The sequence below is a fragment of the Prenolepis imparis genome, unplaced genomic scaffold (genome assembly GCF_030444845.1).
Source record: "Prenolepis imparis isolate NDT839.2.m4 unplaced genomic scaffold, iyPreImpa1.0 SCAF_161, whole genome shotgun sequence".
Classification (NCBI taxonomy): domain Eukaryota; kingdom Metazoa; phylum Arthropoda; class Insecta; order Hymenoptera; family Formicidae; genus Prenolepis; species Prenolepis imparis.
This window is the reverse complement of record NW_028141319.1, coordinates 38,958-62,206: the sequence shown is the minus strand read 5'-3', so window position 1 is coordinate 62,206 and position 23,249 is coordinate 38,958. Positions and strand designations below refer to the sequence as shown.

The 23,249-nt window shown below is 35.3% G+C and overlaps 1 long non-coding RNA gene and 2 pseudogenes across 2 annotated transcripts; all 3 read right to left on the bottom strand.

The window, feature by feature from the left end:
* Positions 1–5,325: 5,325 nt before the first annotated feature.
* Positions 5,326–8,004, bottom strand: LOC145947842 (uncharacterized; annotated as a pseudogene).
* Positions 8,005–8,658: 654 nt separating this feature from the next.
* On the bottom strand, positions 8,659–8,994 carry LOC145947841 (protein GVQW3 pseudogene; annotated as a pseudogene).
* Positions 8,995–19,488: 10,494 nt separating this feature from the next.
* Positions 19,489–23,189, bottom strand: LOC145947837 (uncharacterized). 2 transcript variants are annotated; one of them, XR_014427246.1, is made up of 3 exons: positions 23,141–23,189; positions 22,771–23,008; positions 19,489–19,697 (listed from the first exon to the last, which is right to left on the bottom strand). It is a non-coding gene; the product is annotated as an uncharacterized LOC145947837 (long non-coding RNA). The 2 variants fall into 2 exon arrangements; XR_014427247.1 differs by lacking the exon at positions 19,489–19,697 and adding an exon at positions 22,448–22,647.
* Between the last annotated feature and the right edge of the window lie 60 nt (positions 23,190–23,249).

Below are 23,249 nucleotides of genomic sequence, written 5' to 3'. Positions count from 1 at the left end.
AAGATATTCAGTAAATTCTAATTTATAATAACTGTTGGTTATAGTTCGGGCTATAACATTCCTCCCCCGAAAAAAAAGAAAAACGGAGGTACGAAGTTTTTCGCTTACTTTCTTACATTACGTTAAGATTATTTCTAATGTTACATACAATTATAATTCCCGGTTACAATGTAGTTTTATAATCGTTTCTTATTTCTAAAATCTAGTACTTTGGCTTCTTTTTAATATTGATCTTGGTATGCCAAAGTCATCGACTATCCTAACTGATGGTCGTCTTTTGTTTTTATTTCTTTGTCGTATTATTATCCAAAATACTATAATGGTTATTATAATTAATATTATTATTATTCCGCTAGATGTCATCGGATAAATAAATTGTTTCGTTGCGTAGAAGTTTTGTTCGTTGTTTTGTAAGTCGTTATCTATATCTGTCAATTTGGCTTTGAGATTTGTTAATTCTAAGCAATGTTGTGAGATATTTTCTAGCGTGTCTTCGTTATATCTTGTTATATTTCCGTCTCTTGGAATTGTTATATTGATATTAGGTAGAAAGGTTTCTAGAACGTTTCGTATGTTTTTTCTTCTGTTTCTATTGTTGTGTCCGTTGTTGTCAGTTTACAATTTCCGTTTAGCGTAATTTCGCCGGTATTTCTTATTATTTTATTTTCGAGCTGACCGTCACATTGTATGGTTATCGTTTGTTCGGCGTCCGTCGAGTATAACCAAGTGTGCTCTTGGTGTAATGCTATCCATAACATGTGGGTTGAGACATAGTGTCTTACATTACATTTGCTCTGATAATGCTGTCGCTGCGTGTACATTTGAATTTCGCATGTGCGTCTAAATCTACGCGGTGTACAGGTGAATTGCGTTTACATACATATTGTGTATTAATTTTATTACAATTTCGCAATTCGCTTTCCGTCATTGTCGCATATGTTAATTTTTCTTTATCTATAACAATTATTTGATTAAAGGATCAATATTGAAATAATCGACCAAACTAGCACAAATTTTTTACTTTATTAAAAGTTACGACGTTTCGACCATATGGTTGTGGTCCTTTTCAAGTACAGTTATAAATGTGAATAATAGATAAGCATGTTCAAAAGATTCGCTCACAAATGTTGTCAATATTAAAGGCGAGAACGTTAAGTCAGTAAGAAACCTTGTCAATAACTGTATGTTATTGACATTTCGATTAAAAATGTTCAGTAGAGGCATGATTTTTAATTGTTTGGGCTGTGATGAGATCACGCCCTGGTGGGAGCCTATTTGCTCCGTATGTGTACGTGCACGTGCCGTGCGTCGCTCGCCTGTGCTGGGGCCGGAACTACCGGCCACCCGTTTGGGGCGGGCCCGTGCGGCTATCCACCGGGCTGCGGGCACCCCGTTTTCTTTGCAGGTGTCCGTTGACATTTGCACGGGGGTACGTACCGTACAGGAGGTGGTGCTTGTGCCTCCGGAGGAGGCATTCCTTATTCCAGTATACCGGATCCTAGAGGCCCTACAACAAGGGCGACCCTATCCGTACGGCCCCGACCGTCGTGACGCTTGCAAGGCGGATGATGATTGAGTAAGTATTAGTTTTCTATAAATAGCTTTAGTCTATTCGTATGCATGCGCACTGCTTTTCTTTCCTTTTTTACTGTGTGGTTTACGTCGGAATTCTTTTCGGTTATTACATATGGTCCTGCCCATAACGCATCTAATTTTTTCGATCGTCCCCGTCGGAGCGTCTCGTCGTATACTACTACTTTGTCGCCTATCATAAATTTTGTTTCTTTCGCGGATTTATCGTAATACCCTTTGGCTTTTATTTTTTCTTCTTTAATATTTTCTTTCGCGAGTTGGTTTGACGCCCGTATTCTTTCTTTTAATTCTTGTGAGTAGTCGTCGTAACTACACTGCAAAAACAAGTGTGTTACTTTTACACATTTTAAGCGTGTTATTCTGTAGACACTTTTTACACGTTTCATCGTGTGTAAAATAAGAACACACGTGTGTTGTATGTATGCATCTATGCGTGTTGTTTTTACACGTTTTACGCGTATTCGTTGCATTATGTGTATACGATGTACATGATGCAACATTTTGCACGTTACTTCTACGGCCGTCGAACACCCCTAAAATTGTTTTACAGCGGGTTTATATTAAATTTTTATTTCTTTTATACGAATTTAAACACAAAATACAAACTTTTAATACTGATCTGATCAATTATTAATGATTTTATAAATTATAATATTTTGTTATACATATATTTTTATAGAGTTGTGTTTACATATATATATTTTAGTTAGGTAGCATGTTATATAGATAGGTCTATATATTAGTTAGCTTATATATTATACATTTTTATTACATGGTTAGTCACCCATTACAGAGTTAGTCATTATATATTTTCTTTAGTTCTTTGTATTTTTTTTCAATTAATTTTTTTTACACACTTATAAATGTGTTTCTTTTTTCCGTGTTAGTTTCGCTCGTGCGTTATTATCAACGTGTGTTGTACCGTACGATATGTGTAACATAGTACTTTCTGTATTATATCAACACGCTTTAAGTGTGTTTGAATTAACGTGTTGTTAACGAGTTGTAATCGAGAAGTGTGTATAACATCTAACCATATTAAAACTACACATTTACGTGTATTGTACACGTATTATTCTATTCAAAGTGTGTAGTATCAACACAGCAGCCGTTCAGTACACATGAGCAAAGTGTGTTATGTCTTATTTTTACACACGTTGAACACACATCGAACACGCCCATTTTTTGCAGTGATACACACTTCTCGATTACAACTCGTTAACAACACGTTAATTCAAACACACTTAAAGCGTGTTGATATAATACAGAAAGTACTATGTTACACATATTGTACGGTACAACACACGTTGATAATAACGCACGAGCGAAACTAACACGAAAAAAAGAAACACATTTATAAGTGTGTAAAAAAAATTAATTGAAAAAAAATACAAAGAACTAAAGAAAATATATAATGACTAACTCTGTAATGGGTGACTAACCATGTAATAAAAATGTATAATATATAAGCTAACTAATATATAGACCTATCTATATAACATGCTACCTAACTAAAATATATATATGTAAACACAACTCTATATAAATATATGTATAACAAAATATTATAATTTATAAAATCATTAATAATTGATCAGATCAGTATTAAAAGTTTGTATTTTGTGTTTAAATTCGTATAAAAGAAATAAAAATTTAATATAAACATATAAATAAATTAATCCTACGGAAAATCCATACGAAAAATGAATCAAAAAAATTAGAAATCCCGCTGTAAAACAATTTTAGGAGTGTTCGACGGCTGTAGAAGTAACGTGCAAAATGTTGCATCATGTACATCGTATACACATAATGCAACATTTTGCGCGTTACTTCTACAGCTGTCGAACATCCCTAATTTTGGCGGCAAATATCGTGATATATATTTATCACATAGTTTATCATATTATTCACATAACATATAACATCCACAGTGTATATATACATATATATATATATATACATATATTATTTATCATAGTTCGCTTCATATATGTATATTAATCATTGGCACACGCTAATGTAATAAAATATGTATTAATATAAAGTGTATATATATATATATATATATATATATATATATTGTGACGTGACAGTTTTCATTTGGTGAAATTGTCCATCACAAGGGTCGCGAGACCCGACCGGGGGGGTGATTTTGGGACCTCTGCTCTCTCTAAGATAAGAAAGAGAGAGAGCGATTCGAGCGCGGAATCGGACGCGATTCCGCCGCTGCGCGTTGCGATTGCGTGCTGCCGTAGCTGTTGCGATTGCTGCGGCAGCTGTTGGCGAAATTAGCGAAGGTCGAGGGAGAAGCGACGACATCTCATCCGGACGAAAAAGCGGCAAAAGGAAGGAAACAGGACGAGGGGAGGCCACGCCTTACGGAACACGCTCGGTGAGACCGCTATTGAACTATCACGACTGTAAATACTTTTCGGGACAGTAAATGCCGCGTAAAATTAATATCCATCTCCTCTTCCCTAGGGATCGAGAGCTGAGGAAAAGGGGAAGGCCACTCCGCGCGAGAAGTGCGCAGGAGCCCCGCCACGGAGTTACGGCAAGGGACCCGATGGCATGCCCGGCGCCCGGACCCGGATGCGATCCACGATCGATTGAGGACTCGCGGCGGACGACATCCGGTGTCCGAGGCGGCCGGAATCGGGCCCCCGTACGCTGCCGCCAGATTTTCCCGCCCGTATCCTACGGGAATGGAGGAACGTCCGGAAAGAAAAGAGCGCGGAAGCGATGAGCCGCCACCACGACCGCGGGGATCCTCCGGGCCGCCTCACGGCCCTGATTACGGAAGCGCCCCGAGCGGCTTAGTTCGGCGATACGGCGCCAGCGTGTCTCCGGCGAGACTTCCACTCGTCACTGTCGGGCAAGACGCGCGAGGGAGTAGAGGTCCTGACGACGAGAAAGAGGGAAGCGCAGAAAGAGACAAAAGCGAGAGTGACGTTGCGGAGGACGAAGCTGGTGAGACGTCGTCGCCATCCCCGACCCATTTAGAAGGTAGATTGTTCGAGCGAGTCGCGGCGAAATAGAGCCGAGTCAAAGTAGTTGCCGAAATAATTGCCGAAATGGCGGCCGACGCCACGTCATAGATTCTCGGGAGGCCTTGTGTGACGGCCACCGGAGGACGACTCGCTCGAACCCCTTATTACGCGAAAATCTCTCTCTTTTCGGCGAGCCCACAGTCCGAGCTCGGCGGTAGAAGGTTTTGTCCGATTCATTTGTGTATCGCGAGTATACGTTTCTCGTTAGCTGTCGAGTATAATTAATAAGATCGGTGAGCTCGTAACGTCGTATTTAGCGCGGGTATTTTGTTACTGTTAATTTATAATGAGCGAAGGGCGGTATACGAGAAGGGCCTGACCCTCAGTTCGGTGGTAATCGGCGCGAGCGAGAAGTCCCGGATTCGATACTCACGCGGGTAGCCGAAGGAGCGGATCACGTGCGCGGCGCGGGTACATTAATGTCCCGGCGCGTGACCGTACGTTTATAGTATCGAATTTCGGGCGGCGCGAGCGACTTCCGCATATTTCTAATACGACGACGTCCGTATGCGAAAATTTCGATGTGACTCGGATCATATTACTCTGTCCAATTATATTCAACGGTCTCCTCTGTCGACCGAATGTCCGTCGGTCTTTATACCATGTATTGAATTTATATCGTTCTGGTCTTTACTTGTACTTAGGTCCGTAATACGATTTCTTATTTATTACTTTATTTTACTTATGTAAATATACTCAGAAAACCCATCAAAGTCGCCCCGTTATTCTCCTTCTTTCGCTGTCGCAAACCGAACCCCTGCTGTCGGCCGAGCTGCCGCGCCTTTGGTCGTCGCGATCTCTTGGCGGATGTTGGGTCGGGCGTGCCGGATTCGAGACGGACGCGGCTACCGCGTCGCGGAGTCCCAGTGAGTAGCGGCACGGCTCCCCGTGCCTGGCGCCCATTCCGGTTGTAAAAACATTCAATAATTTAACCCGCACGCTCGAGCGCCCGAATACTCCGAGAGGTCGTGCCGAGGGAAGTTCCGCGAAAATAACGATAATTATTAAATCGAATGAAAATTTATCGGTTATAATATATATATATATATATATATATATATATATATATAAGACCCCAGATAACACCCCTACAATTTTGGCGGCAATTATCCAACACGAACACGCGTAAAACGTGTAAAAACAACACGCATAGATGCATACATGCAACACACGTGTGTTCTTATTTTACACACGATGAAACGTGTAAAAAGTGTCTACAGAATAACACGCTTAAAATGTGTAAAAGTAACACACTTGTTTTTGCAGTGTACTAAACAGATTTTATATAAAATATAAGAATATATTAATAAAATGGACAGATAGACAATATAGATATAAATAGATTTTGTAAAAAAATTTTTAAAAAGACAATATATTACGCACTAGAATACTAGATACTACTATATTAAAGTATATAACAGATTTTATAAAAAAACAAAAGGACATACATTATTATCAGTTTCTCGTTTATGACCAACAGAGAAAAGTGTTTCATCATGTCCTCGGGTTTTTTCCTTATTTGATTGCTGTTCAATGAACATATCTATAAAATGTCATTACGTTAGTAAAGCGTGCGTGCATGCGTGCGTGTGTGTGTGTGTGTGTGTGTGTGTTACATCATAACAGTATTTATCAGCCATACTTTTTAGATCGTTTATTTCTTCAAACATATCTTTCTGTAAAGCCAAAGTATTTTTGAGATAATCTTCTGCAAGAGTATCTTTCTTTTGTAAAGAAAGCTTTAGTTCTGCTATACGTTTTTTTAAATTTTCTATCTCTTTTTTAAATCTTCCTACTTCTTTGTCATTCTATAAATAAATAAAAATCACAATCATGCAAATCATGCAAAATATGTACTTTATACGAAATATTTAAAAATAAAAAAATTATTAAAATTATTTAGAGCATAAAATGTAATAATATTAAAAATGAAACATACAGTTGTAGCGTATGATTTTTGACTTGATACACTCTGTAGTTTCTTTGCTAACAACAATTCTTTTTCAGTCTTGGATTTTTATGTGCTTATATTATTATTATTCTGAAAAAAATTTCGAATTAATGTATAAAAAATAATATTTTAATTATCCATATAAACACATTTGTATATATACACATATAAATAATTTATTATAATAATAAAAATAAAAATATTTGATTAAAAATATATGTAATGCCTAAACGTAGATATGTATAACAAATCTAATAATCTTACTTCTTGTAATAAATCTTTGCATCCTGTATCGCTTTCTGATGCAGACATGTATAACTCCATAGGACGCAATCGTGATCTATTTTTTTTAATTTTTACCTCTAATGCTTCTTCTGATTCTAATAACAACAAAAAATACAACAGAATTAATACATTTTAAATACATTTAAAGCATAGTTTCTGTAGTAAATAAGCTGAAATGTAATATAAAAATCTTTTTTAGTAATAATAACTATAGAAAATTATTTATTGTAATATTATATATTAATATTATATTATATTAATAAATTAATGTATAAATTAATGTAATTTATATTAATAAATTGAAAATAGGTTTATTATAACAAATTTTTGGCTAGGAACGTTTATTGTACATATACATACATACATATACATACATACATATACATATGTATACATTTATGTATATGTACATATGTATGATGTATGATATGTATTATATATATATATATATATATATATATATATACAAAATATTAATAAAAAATTGTTTTCTATAATCTCTTTTCTTATAAAATATATGAATCAAAAGAATATAAAAATAATTAGAAAAACTTCTGAACTTCACTATATTACATTACCCATTATACATTAACATTATACATTTTAATATATAAAGTAATCTCTTGACAATATTTTTTATAGTTCACTCTACATGTAAATCATTGTTTTACATATTTCATAAAAGCATAAAAATAAATAATTTATATTTACCTGCGACAAAAATAATTACGCCGTCATAATAGGCGTCATTCCACAAAATTTTATATTTTTTTACATAATTTATATTTTTAGCGTTGAAACTTTTGATCCGATCTATCGAAACGATCTCCTTCTCTCCAGTGGAATATTTAACATACGCAAATTTCACATCATTTGCATCAGACACTTTTGCTTCTGCAATAAAACTTTTCATAACCTTGAATTTATACAAACTTTTATGTATAAACTTTGGAGAAACGATATGTTGCAGGTAACACTTTTCTTACTACTTTTCACTTTTCACAATAGGTATTGACCGCAAACAAAGACACAGAGTTATATCCAAAACAAAAGAAAAGAAATATATTACTTTTCTTTTGTTTATCATACGTATTACACGTGCACGCTATATGCTCCCGACCTCGGCTCCCGCCAGCTCACCGCGCATGCTGCATGTTGCGCCGTCTGCGCATGTCTGCGCGGTAGCGCCGAGAAAATTCAGGGACGTAATATAAAATGGATGCATAAGTTTTTTGGCAAAATAATGGACTAAAAAACTAATTAAAGTAATTAAAAAATTAATATATAAATTAATATTAATATTATTTAATATCTAAATTCTCTGCATTACAAAAAACAAATCATTTTTCAGAAGTTGGAACAAGTAGAAAGCTCTAATCATTTTTTTTATTTAACTTATAGGCACATTACTGATATTGTACCCATCGCTATACATGCGCGTAAAAGCGGCTATAAGTTCTGATCACAAATTGCAAGTGTTCGCAATATCGTATAAGTTATATAAAAAGTATATTTTGATTTCTGACTTATAATTTATACAGTAAAGATAAAATGAATCCTTTAAGAAGCGAAAAAAGGATATACGAGGTCTGTAAATAAAATAATGAGACTTTTTCGAGATGAACTTTTATTTATAATTTAACTATAATTTAACTCTGTCTCCTTCAAAATAGTTCCCTTGGGAAGCCACGCAGCGCCTGAGACGTTGTTTCCAGACTTCATAGCAGTGCTGGAACTCAGAAACCTGAATGGCCTTCAGCTGGTCGGTTACAGCCGCTTTTACGTTTTCATAAGTATCAAAGTGACGGTCGTGTGGTTCAAATTCAGCTCGTCTGCGATCAATCTGACAGTTAACCGACGGTCAGACCACACAAGATCTCGAATTCGTTCCACATTTTCGTCATTTCTCGACGTTGATGGCCTTCCAGACCGAGACTCATCTTCAACTGATTCCAGACCTTCGGAAAATGCCTTGAACCACTTGAACACTTGGGCTCTTGACAAAGCAGCATCACCGTAGACCTGTTGGAGTTTTGCCAGAGTCTTAGTCGCGTTGTAGCCAAGTTTCAAACAGAACTTAATCGGACACTCTTGCTCGTAATTCCGCTCGCTCATTATAGTGACGCAGCAAAAAAAATGACTTTGCAAAAAAAGCTCTCACAATCCACCTGTTGACACGAGCGAGTTGCCACTCACGCTGAAGCTACATAAGATGTTGAAGTGCGCCCACTGTGGCGCGGAGACGCGCAGTGTTACCAATTCGTGCGGTCTGGTACCAGTCTCATTACTTTATTTACAGACCTCGTATAAATCTTTTCTGGATCCTACGTATAAAAAATCACAAGTGGATCCTCGGACTGATAAGCGATGGAGAAATATTCGAAGTACGATGGATATAAATAACATCAACGAATTAGGTATTATTTTCTTCAATTATAACGTTATAATGTGCAAATAATAATATATTTTTTATAGAAAATATGTTTAAATTTAATATTTTTATATAAATTTATTTTTAAATTATAGGAGATAACATGCCTAACGATCTCTAATCTAACAAAAACGTCAATTCTTTACATAATAAAGACAATACATTTGTTCATACCTCTACATCTGATACCGCTACATCTGATACAAATGATACTTCAAAAGATGGACTTTTAAAAAGATCTGATCATTTTCAAAATTATGATAGCGATATGTCTGACAATGAGACATTTTTAGAAGATTATTCTTAAGATTATTCTTATGATAATTTGTCTAATGAGAGAAATAATACAATTATGTTCGAAGCTGTCGGCCTTACAATTTCTGACGTTGTTCGGTGCACGGCCTTTTGTAACATATTGTATATAGTTTTAGCTTGCTTTGTTTTGTTCGTTATAGAATTATAACCGATCAATTACTGATTTGGTATTATATTTCTTAAAAGTTAGCATAAGTATATGTATTCAATTTTCGCGCGAAACGTTGGTGGATCGGCGATTCGGCGCTTTTACAAAGCAATCAAGCGACTCACCTATCGGTGCTGCCATCGCCTATCCATCGACGGTAGCGGAAAGAAGAGCACATTACTCGCTGGCAGCCCTATTTTCAGGGAAACTCACTCGCTCACGAGACTCAGTGAAGAGCACACGGCTAGGCAGTGATCAGAAAGGAGAGAGAGAGACGATTGCTTGCCTGTATCTACCTTGCTTGCCTGCATCTACCTTGCTTGCGTGCATCTACCTTGCTTGCCTGCATCTGTCCTGCGTGCTAATTGCCGTATCTATTCTTCATCTACATTGCTTGCTACCTTGCTTGGCTTAACTACGCTTGCCTACATTAATGAGAGTCAGGATACTGGTCATCAACCGCGAGATACCTCCGGATGGAAAGCAAGGTATGTATCGTGCGGTGAGTCGCCCTTTAGTTAAATTTCATTTCGTGGATTTCGTTGAATATCGTTTGTGAAAAATCAAGCTAAATTTCGTTTAGTAAAGATTTCGCGTCTAATTAGCTTAATTAGCAAAAACAGGAGACTTGCCAATACCCTCCTGAACAGACGTATTAATAATGATAACTGGTGTCTGCCTTCGATACAATTTATCAAATTCTGCAAAACAAGCAATACTTCAGTTGATTAAAATATTAGCTGGATCAAAATTTGTTAAATGGAATGTTAGTCATTACAGTCTGTTAAAACAATGTAGTCCACCAGATGATAAAGTTTCATACATATTTTATTGTTCTAAATGTTACACGGAATTAATGAAACCTATAACAAAAAATAATTTCCAAAAGCAAACTCGGGCGCTTTGCGATAAATGTAATATTCAATATAAACTTTCAATGCAATCCCCAAATTATTTTGTATGCATTGATATTTCATATCAAATTAAAATGTTATATATTACAAGATAAAAATATTCTATCAAAATTATTAGCAAATTTAGAGTTATTTAATAATAATATAAATTCAACAAAAGAAAGTTTTTCAATATGTGACATTTATGATAGTGAACTATTTAATAAAAACCTGTATGATATTAAATCTTCTCAATCCAAAATATTAACATGTAACTTTAATACTGATGGTGCAGCATTATTTAATAGTTCAAAGACGCCCGTCTGGCCACTACAATTAATTATAAATGAATTTCCCGTTGAATTGCGATTCAAAAATATTATACTTGCTGCATTATGGATTTCAGAATCAGAACCCAAATCTGCATTTATGAATTTATATTTGTCAACACTTGTAAAGTCGGCTGAAAAACTTTTGAAATCTGGCATAACAATTAATAATCAAAATCAGTTAATTAAATTTAAATTTGTATTACTTTGCGCATCAGTAGATTCTGTCGCACGACCTATTATGCAAAACCGAATGCAATATAATGCATTTCAAGGATGTAGTTGGTGCTATGCATACGGTCGTTATTTGAAAGGCGCTATGCGTTATCCAATGTTAAATAAAGAAAATCCAGCAGAATTGAGATCGCATGAATCTCATATAGACGATGTTCATGAAACAACAAAATTACAGGAAATAGAGGTGTAAAAGGCGAATCTGAATTAATAAAAATGCCGTTATTTGATAGTATTTGGGGTTATCCTGTAGATTATATGCACAGAATTCTTTTAGGTGTTACTAAACAAATGGAACATTTGGATTATACCTGGTCATAAATTCTCTTTAACAGCAAAAAAGCGTTCTATTATTAATAAACGGTTAATAGCGATAAAACCACCTCATGAAATTCACAGACTTCCGCGAGATTTAATGTCAAAGGCAAAATGGAAGGCTACAGAATGGCGATCTTGGTTGTTATTTTATAGTTATCCATGCTGTGTGGAGTTCTTGAAAATATATTTTTACAATCTTTTTTATTGTTAGTGCAAAGTGTTTATATTCTTTTACAAACTAACATAAGTGAAGAAAATCTATTACAATGCGAGTTAGATTTAGTAAGATTTGTAGGTGAATGTGAAATATTTTATGGAGAAGAAGTAATTACTTTTAATATGCATTCATTATTGCATCTGGTATAATCTGTTAGAAAATCTGGGCCACATCAACATTTCCATACGAAAGCAACATATTTTATTTAAAACAATATGTAAATGGGCCGAAAGGCATCCGAAATCAAATAATAGATAAACATTTGCAGCTTATGATATATCGACATTCTGTAGCCACTGCCGCATTTAACATCGATGATAGTTATCAGTATTGCAAAACTTTATTCGAATATCGAAGATTAACGCAATATACAACTGCTAAAAATGGTATTACATTTAGTGGTCATGGTATACCATTGACAAATATAACAGACACTGCGGAAGAACCTTTGCTTAATGGTCTTGTCTTTAATAGATGTGTATTTAAAGGCATAATACTTCACAGTACTTTGTACGATCGGCCAAAAAAAACGGATGATACTATAGTTAAATTGAAAAATAATACTATTGTACAAATTACAAAGTTTGTTTTAATTGAACAACAATGTTACATGACAGTTCGAAAAATTGTAGTTGCTCCAATCAAAGAGAATGTACCAATGTTACATTTAATAAGAGTGGTTGAAAAGGAAAAGAATATAATAGTAACTTCAGTTGAAGAGATTAAGCAAAAAATGATATTTATTGATGTTGATGATTGTTATGTATGTGAATTGCCAAATACAATCGAATTGCAATAAACATAATACCTACTTATAATTTGTTATTAATTTATTATTTATTATAGTTAAAAATTCCAAAAAATCAGATTTAAATTTGATTGAAATTTATATAAATTAGTCGTAAGCTATCGTTTCAATCAGACTCATGTTTCTGATGAGATATAAAAGCTATCTATTTCTAACGTTTTCAATATCTAATTAAATCATATCTTCTTTAAACATTTAAATATTTATCAGAACGTATATGTTTTTTTCATATATAAACTACCGATTTATCTAATTCAATCAACCAATTACGAGACTTGATATTTATATGAATGCATATATATCTTTTTCTATCGTTTAGTGCATCTATATTATTCAATACACGTTATCCGAAAGGCTAACTATCGTTCTTTATACGACATATTCATACATAAATAGTTTAATGAATTTATTCGTATATTTATTATTTAGATTATATCGTTTTCTGTCGTCTAGCGCATCTATATTGTTCTATATATACCTTATCCGAAAGGCTGGCTATCGTTTTTTATACGGCATATTCATACATAAATAACTTGATGAAATTAATCGTATATTTATTATTTAGACTGTATCGTTTTTTGTTGTCTAGCGCATCTATATTGTTCTATATATACCTTATCCGAAAGGCTGGCTATCGTTCTTTATACGGCATATTCATACATAAATAGTTTGATGAATTTAATCGTATATTTATTATTTATATTATATCGTTTTCTGTCGTCTAGCGCATCTATATTGTTCTATATATACCTTATCCGAAAGGCTGGCTATCGTTTTTTATACGGGATATTCATACATAAATAGTTTGATGAATTTATTCATATATTTATTATTTAGATTATATCGTTTTCTGTCGTCTAGCGCATCTATATTGTTCTATATATACCTTATCCGAAAGGCTGGCTATCGTTTTTTATACGGCATATTCATACATAAATAGTTTGATGAATTTAATCGTATATTTATTATTTAGATTATATCGTTTTCTATCGTCTAGCGCATCTATATTGTTCTATATATACATTATCCGAAAGGCTGGCTATCGTTCTTTATACTGTATATTCATACATGAATAACTTGATGAAATTAATCGTATATTTATTATTTAGACTGTATCGTTTTTTGTCGTCTAGCGCATCTATATTGTTCTATATACCTTATCCGAAAGGCTGGCTATCGTTCTTCATACGGCATATTCATACATAAATAGTTTGATGAATTTAATCGTATATTTATTATTTAGATTATATCGTTTTCTGTCGTCTAGCGCATCTATATTGTTCTATATATACCTTATCCGAAAGGCTGGCTATCGTTTTTTATACGGCATATTCATACATAAATATTTTGATGAATTTAATCGTATATTTATTATTTAGACTATATCGTTTTCTGTCGTCTAGCGCATCTATATTGTTCTATATATACATTATCCGAAAGGCTGGCTATCGTTCTTTATACGGCATATTCATACATAAATAGTTTGATGAATTTAATCGTATATTTATTATTTAGATTATATCGTTTTCTGTCGTCTAGCGCATCTATATTGTTCTATATACATTATCCGAAAGACTGGCTATCGTTCTTTATACTGTATATTCATACATGAATAACTTGATGAATTTAATCGTATATTTATTATTTAAATTATAAATCAAAAAGACAAAAAGGCTCGTATAATGCAAACGCAATAAATAATAATAATGGAATATAGTGAAAGGCCAACTAACGAGCAAATAAATAGATATAATATAATATAATAAATTCATTTAATCATGCTCTTAAAATTAATAACAAAAGCATGATTAAATGAATTTATTATATTATATTATATCTAAAAAAACAAAAAAACAAAAAGGCTCGTATAATGCAACGCAATAAATAATAATAATGGTGTTACGGAATCATACGACGATACCGACTCCGATCACACCATGGTTCATCTGTCGGTCAAAATTACCGACAGTGCTACCTCGTGGTAGCGCTGTCGCTGTTAAGACAAGCGAGCGGCTGGCTTCCGTTTTCCGTCTTCTTCCTGGCAACAAGAAGTACGGACGTGTTTTCTTTCGCTCTCCGCTTTAAGTAGTTTTAAGTGCCATAAGATTCCTAAAGGGCAGCAACAAAAATAAGACATCATCTTTGGATGATTCCTTCGGTGCCAAATTCTTGCCATTTTCGATCTTTGAGATCCTATACATTGAGGGCAGCAACATACCAAAGGGAAGCTTTCGAGCTTCAAAGGGGCGACCTTAGTGTCCGCCATTGGCAGTGCCTGTTGCGGCGTATTTTCTGAGTGCCAGCAACAAATAATTTTGCTATCATCGGTTAACTTCGGTTACCGTGATTGGGCAGCAACTTTCGTTCGGCTCTGATCAAGCCGAACGGTTTCTCTTCATTTCCAGGTAACAAATTCATTATAAAGAAAATAGTTGTCCTTTGTAAATATGGTTCACTAAGGCAACGAAGATGGATATTGTTCGAGTTTCAACTGTCTCAAGGAAATATTAACGTTTATTTGATTAATCTTTTGGTTTATTGTTAATAGAAAGTTATTTCATTATAAATATCGTTCTACAATATATCTCATATCTATTGTTTTAGTACGTATTAGAAAATTAGAATCTGTTGAGACACCTTTGATTAACCATATATAACTTTTCTTATTATTGTTCTTTCTGTTTGGTCACATGTTGAGCCTCGCTCTTATTTATATATGTATATTATTACATGTTGAGCCTCGCTCTTATTTATATATGTATATTATTACACATTTTGAGCCTCGCTCTTATTTATTATATGTTTATTACACATATTGAGCTTCGCTCTCACTTATTATATGTATATTACACATGTTGAGCCTCGCTCTTATTTATTTATGTATATTATCACACATGTTGAGCTTCACTCTTATTTATTATATGTTTATTACACATATTGAGCTTCGCTCTCACTTATTATATGTATATTACACATGTTGAGCCTCGCTCTTATTTATTTATGTATATTATCACACATGTTGAGCTTCACTCTTATTTATTATATGTTTTGTCTCACATATTGAGCTTCGCTCTCATTCATTATATGTTTTTCTGTTACACATGTTGAACTTTGCTCATTTATCATATGATTTATTATACATATTGAGCTTCGCTCTCATTTATTATATCTTCAAATTATCTAAAAGGTTTGTCAAGACTAACATTATTATTTTAATTAAAGGATTTGATGAGCTTAAGTTCATACATTACATTACTTATTCGAATTGGATGTATCTTATTATAAACATTATTTAGTTACTTGAGAAGAGATTGATTCGAATTGATTATGCTAAAAATAGTTACTTTATCAGAATTATAGTTGTATTGTTTTACATCCAGTATTGTTTTTTACATGTTTAAATACAAGAGGTTTATTTGCTAATCAATCCTACAAATTCTGTATGTTCTCACAATTACACTTTCAATTATGTTCCACATCTTTTTTAAAGTTATAATTGTTTATTATCTTTATGTACTAATACTGTTTCTTTCAGACATATTCGTATGATTATTATTGATTTTCCTTCTTTAAAAAAGCGCCCTGTAATTTCAGACTATTATTAAAAAGCTCGACACGGAAACCAGAGCATAAACGGTATTATATATATAAAAGCCGATTGATAAAAACAAATGGAATATAGTGAAATGCCAACTAACGAGCAAATAAATAGATATAATATAAAATAATAAATTCATTTAATCATGCTCTTAAAATTAATAACATGTAAATTCTTAACTTGTAGACGTTTCGACTTACTTAGTCTTCCTCAGTACAAATTCTAACTTAAACAAACGCTTAAATAATATAATAATTAAAGTATATCAAACGACCATGACGAGCGAAATATCATCAATATTTTAACATCGGTGTATTTTCTGAGAGGCACAGCAAGAATAACATTTCCCATCTTATCATTATGGAACGCTTTTGTTAGTAATGAGAGATTTTAAACCCATTCTTCGTTTGAAGGCGAGAAAGGATTTGTCCAAATTTTGTCAGTTTGAATGTATTTGTCAATCAATATAAATGCGAGTTCCATAGTAACAGACCGGTTTTGTATCTTTGTATAAATATTATATCTATTTATTTGCTCGTTAGTTGGCCTTTCACTATATTCCATTATTATTATTTATTTAAATTATATCATGTACGAATATGTCGTATAAAGAACGATAGTTAGCCTTTCGGATAACGTGTATTGAATAATATAGATGCACTAAATGATAGAAAAAGATATATATGCATTCATATAAATATCAAGTCTCGTAATTGGTTGATTGAATTAGATAAATCGATAGTTTATATATGAAAAAAACATATACGTTCTGATAAATATTTAAATGTTTAAAGAAGATATTATTTAATTAGATATTGAAAGCGATAGAAATAGATAGCTTTTATATCTCATCAGAAACATGAGTCCGATTGAAACGATAGCTTACGACTAATTTATATTAAATTTCAATCAAATTTGAATCTGTTTTTATCGTTTTTTATCGGATTTTTTAAGCAGGGATGCTTCTAATTGTTGTTTGATTTCTTCGTAAGTTTGAATATCATGCGTTTCGAAATCTTGCATGGCCTTTCCGTCTAATTTTGTGTATAGTATTGCTTGAATTAATGACTTTTCATCCGCGGGATTTATGTTTTGCATGGCATATGTGCACGCGTTTAAAAACTTTTGGAGTTTTTGTTGCGAAGTTCCGTCCAAGTCTGGGATCATTGTCCTTGCTTCTTTTAAGGTTAAATATTGCGAAGAGGTATTACGTTCCTAATATCATTTTCGGATCTTCCGTACGTGTACGTTGCGTTGGGGTCGTTGTTGTATGTTTCGCGGCGATCCGTGTATCGGTTGCCCTCGGGGCGGTACCCGTTTCGCGTCTGTCGAACTTCTCTCGTATTTGCAGGGCGATCGTGTATTTGGTCGCGCAAGGAATCTAATTCGGTTCTCATTTCCCGAAATCCTTTTACGAGTTCAGTGAGTAGGGCGTTATTCGGGTCGAATACTGGATGTCCGGTGTCTGCATAACACGCGGCGGCATTACACATCTTCAGAGGGAGCATTCCGCGTCGGAGGGTCTTTCGTCTCATATCGTCCTCGCTTTGCGTGCCTAAGACGCTATCGTCGACTGATACGGGAGAATAGTTTTTCCTAACCGAATTTCGCTCAGAAGACGCGCGATCCGAAAGACGTCTTCTTTCGTCTATATTAGAAGGACGTACGTTTTCCTCGATCGGTTCGGCTTCTGATTCTGGCGAGCTAGCGCCTGAGTAACGTCTATCTAAATTTGCGCGTACGTTATCGCGAATGTCGCGTACCGCTTCCTCGGCTACTTGTATGGGCGTTACGGAACCGAATCTACGATTAAGTCGAGCTGGTCCGCTCCGTGGTTTAAATGAGACGCGTTTTTTCGGTCGTTTCGACATTGAATAACCTCGGGCTTATTTCTCGACGCTAGAGGGGTTGATTTCCCTTTACAAGAGTATTTTATAATAGTTAGTTTCGCACCCACTGTCAGTTCGTGCCTTTAGTACGCTTTCGTCAAAGCTATCGAAGGGAAACTCGCGTTTAACGGTGACGTTCGCGGGTAATTCAACTTCGCTTTCGTTTGAATATTCGCTCTCTAATTTTCTACAAACTCGCTCGAGATTTTCCAAAGTTATTGGTAACGCTTGAATCGCTCGCTTCGCGGAATCGCTATGTAACCACTTGTTTAATATCGGTTGTCGGGGGGGTTTCGTGTCCTTCCGACATTCACGCAGAAATATTATAAGGATCGGACTTACAGTATTAAGGCTCGCATCTTTACGCTCTTTATCGCTCGGTACGGCTTGGCTGCTGCTGATGCAACTTGATCGCTCGTGGGCTGGTAACGGCTGGCGGCTCGGTGCTCGTGCTTGATACGGCAGGTCGTCGCTCGGTGATGACGCGTTTTCCGTGAGATTGTCGCAGGTCAGCGTTGTCCTTGAAACGTTGGCAATTCTAGTCGACTCTCAGCTGTTTGCTTATCGCTCTTCGTACTGCTTGCGTTGTCCGTCCTTCTCTCTCACTGTACTGTGGCTTCTGCTTATTTCCGTCAGCTGTTTTTTCTAACTAGCGTACCTGCTTTCACATGTTGTGTATGTGTGTGTATTGCCGGTCTTAATTTTTAATATACTGCTTTCTATGTTGTCCGTCGATTATTTCGACGTGCCTGATTTTTCTAATACTTTTGTATTGTTTTCTGGTCTTCAGGTTCCTGCTGGTCCTAACGGTCCGTCGGCGCAATCCCACCGCTGTCACCAATTTTGTTGTGCCGCTCCACGGCACTGGTGTTGCGCCGAATTTAAGGATAGGGATCCTCGGGTCATGCAGGACTTCGTAGGAAGTTCGGAGTGTTGTACTCTTCTCTTTCTTTTAAAATACACTTTTATTTGAATTGAACAGGTTTACACTTTATTGGTCCTTCTTTTTAGTTAGATAGATATATAACAATCGGCGATTAATTAACAAGCGTACACTGCAAAAACAAGTGTGTTACTTTTACACATTTTAAGCGTGTTATTCTGTAGACACTTTTTACACGTTTCATCGTGTGTAAAATAAGAACACACGTGTGTTGTATGTATGCATCTATGCGTGTTGTTTTTACACGTTTTACGCGTGTTCGTGTTGGATAATTGCCGCCAAAATTGTAGGGGTGTTATCTGGGGTCTTATATATATATATATATATATATATATATATATATATATTTTATCACAGTACATATTAATTATCACTGCACTATTTATTATATTGCACTACATATTTATTACTACGATTAATTACGAATTTCTCAGGTACGTTGCTGCTAATGGAGGTTTTTTAAATGCTGAGCTCCAGAATCCAGCTGATTTTTAACATTTGATGCAGTTTCTGCACCATTTCTCCCACAGTAACTTGTGTGTATAATTAAAGATTATTTTGTTCCATATCATCAATATTATTCTCTCCACGTTTTTTATTATTATTGCTGCGTTCTTTGGCTCTTCTTAGCCATTTTTGAATTGCTTCTTCACACTCTTTGTTTGTAGAATTCGGGATGCTTCTTTGAACAGAACCTGTAATATAAAAACAAGATAAAAATATTTAAAAAATTGTAAATAGATTGTACATTTATCTAAAATAATATGCACTTTGTTAAACATTTTTTATATTTATTTCTTTACATCTATTTATTATATTATTTATTACTAGCGTTTCCGACCGCGCTTCGCGCGGTCCTCAAAGCCTGTATAAAACCTGCTTTAGCAAAGAAAATTAGTTGTTCTGTCTGTTTGACCGCGAATTACTTCTACATTTATTTATTGATTTTCGTGAAACAGGTACCACATGGTTTTTAATGTTACGGAGACAGATGTTTTTTTTTTTTAATTTTTACATCTCCACCCATCCATCCACGCACCCACCTACGCACTTTTGCAAATTTTTAGGTGATGGCTTCTATGTGGTTTTTTTTAAGTTTTACACCTTTACCCACCCACCCACGCACCCATACATTTGTAACGATGCCCCCCCGCATCGTTCCCGACCGTTCACCCGTCGGAAGGCTGCGCCCGGCGAACACCGGCCGGGCAGGGCAGCAGGCGCGGAGCGCCACAATTAATTAATCCAACCGTTAAATACGATTCCACGAAAGCGCCCGACGCGCGCCGAAATAAACCGAGTCGTATCACCCCTACTTCCCCTACTTCGATCCAGCCTCCGATCCCGTTACTCGATCCATATAAAAAGAGAGCTCACGATAAGAGCTCTCTCAGATACCGTTCCGACTCCGTCGTATCGGAGAATCCTTCCGCCCGGAAAAAGAGTCCGAGGTAGACGCGTACGCTGCCTCTGCGGAGATAATCTCCGTGCTCCGAACTTCCGGCTTCCGCCTCCACCGTCCCCCGACTTCGAGGTAGAGGGTACTCTGTCTCCCCCGAGCTATTCTCGGGAGTCCGGGGTTTCCGACCGCACCCCGCAAACAGCGCGCTGACGTCAGCGGGTGGAGCTCCGCCGCCTCCGTCGAGGGTTCTCGACCGTCAGTGCGTTCCTCCCCCCGCCACCCATACGGACGGCCGTGACACGCCGATTCGTCGCGTCCACGCCGAAATCACGGTCCGCGAAATCCGACTAATACGCGCGCCGTTCGATTGCGCTCTCTTCGATATATCGAAGAGAGCGGCCGCTCTCAGCTGACGCGTTTTTCTACTCGCGCCGACTCGCGCCGCGACAACACCGAGCGCCCCGCTCGCCGCGCCGACCCCGCGTCTCGCGGGCGACGTAAACACAATCGAAGCGATTTAAAGACCCGCATAATACACGGGCTTTAACGACCGGCGTTACACACCCACACACGCACACACACGCACACTTGTACATACCGACACCTAAATTAATAAATTACTATTGTTACCAATAACCGTTACGTTCGTTGTCTCACCCTTTTTACGAGCCCTGATCCCGACCGAGTTATTCCGAGCTCGCGAAAAGCGACCGTTACACATTTATTGACCGATTTGCTATAAATCGGTACCTAAATTTTGCAAATTTTTCGGGGATGACGACGATGGCGGTTTTTTTTTAATTTTACAAAGTTTTACACCCTCTTTCCAAGTGGCCTTCAGCCATCCACGCACTCACACATTTATTGACCGATTTTCACGAAAGTTTATGATATGTGTAATTGCATGGGTGGGTGCGTGGGTGGGTGGGTGAATGTGTAAAACTTAAAATAACCTCCATCTTCGCCATCCCCCAAAAATTTGCGAAATTTTGGTACTAATTTTGTGAAAATCGGTCAATAATGTGTGAGTGCGTGGGTGAGTGCGTAGGTGGATGAGTGGGAATGTAAAACTTAAACAAACCACCATCATCGCCATCCCCGAAAATTTTGCGAAATTTTGGTACTAATTTCGTGAAAATCGGTCCATAAATGCGCATGCGCGTTGGTGGATGCGTGGGTGGGTGCGTGGGTGGGCAAAACTTAAAAAAAGAACCACATAGCAGCCATCCCCCAAAAATTTGCAACACTTGCGAAATTTTGGTACCAATTTCGTGAAAATCGGTCATTAAATGTGTTAATGCGTGGGTGGGTGCGTGGGTGGAGATGTAAAACTTAGAAAAACCACCATCGTCGCCATCCCCGAAAAATTTGCGAAATTTTGGTACCAATTTCGTGAAAATCAGTCCATAAATGCGCATGCGCGTGGGTGGATGCGTGGGTGCATAAAAATTAAAAAAAAAACCACATAGCAGCCTTCCCCGAAGAATTTGCAACACTTTGGTACCAATTTCGAGAGAATCGGTCCATAAATGTAGTAGTTCGCGTACATACATACAGACGAACGGCACTTATATATAGAGATATATTTTTTATATTTATTACATATTATATATTTTTGTTTTATTTTATATTTTATTTTTATATTTTATATTTATTTCTCGATTCTTTATTTTATATATAATTATACCAATGTTTTGATCAATTCTTCGTATAATATTTATTTTATAATTAATTGTAATTAATTCAAATTTAATTATTAAATAAGTTAAATAAAAATTGTTAAATAAGTTACATAAAAATAAAAAGTCTGATATTTTTAAAAATATTAAGATTGAAAAAATGCTAATTTTTTAAAAGTTTTTTTAAATATAATTAAATATATATAAATATACGTAATTATATATAATTAAATTAAATATATACATATATATATACTATTAACTCTCTAATGAATCATTTATTATATTAAAAACCAAATAAAAGTGACCAATCGAAAAAAATCTATTACAAGTGATTTGATAATCTACGAAGGAAAAATATGAATAAGAACGTAAAGTAAAAGATAATCTAAAAAGTTATTTACCAATTATCAAATCCGCTAATTTTAACTCTTTAAATGTTTTCTTGGCCCGCCTTCCTAACCAGCTATAGGTTGTTGCAAGGTCGTTTGTAATTAACATATTTAAAGCTCTTTGCGTAAAATTGTATATGGACTTTCCGCCAATTTTAGAAAGTTCATTCATCTGTAAAATTTAAAATAAAAAAAATATATTAATCTGAAATTTTTTATTAATTAATAAAGTACGTGTAACACTGAAATTAAAAATGTAACATATATTTAAAAATAGACATTTATAAAAAATTACCGCAACGTTAAAATTTTTTTCTTGAGATATTCATCGACACGGATTAGGTCTTCCTCGTTTTTTAAAGGAAAATCAAACATTGTGAAAAATGAAGCTTCTTCCTCCACTTGATGAGTCACCTTATCGTTCGTAAGAATACGATTGACAGACGTGGTTAATTCTTGCAAAGAATCCGTATATTGCCACATGCTGGCTTTAAGTACATTTTGTTGTCGAATGATTTCTTTAAAATATTTTTCTGAAAAGAGTTTAATATATTTATCAATCAATTGTCGAACATGTAATTATGATAATAAATTCATTAATTTATAAAAAGATTAATAATAAGTATATAAAAAATAACTGTACATTAAATATATATGTTACTTACAATCGCCGAATTTGCCCATTATCTGATTTTTTAAATCACGACGCGATATGAGTAAACTTTAAGCTCCACAACGCGTTCTGGGTATTTATTTCGACTACAACGCGTTGTT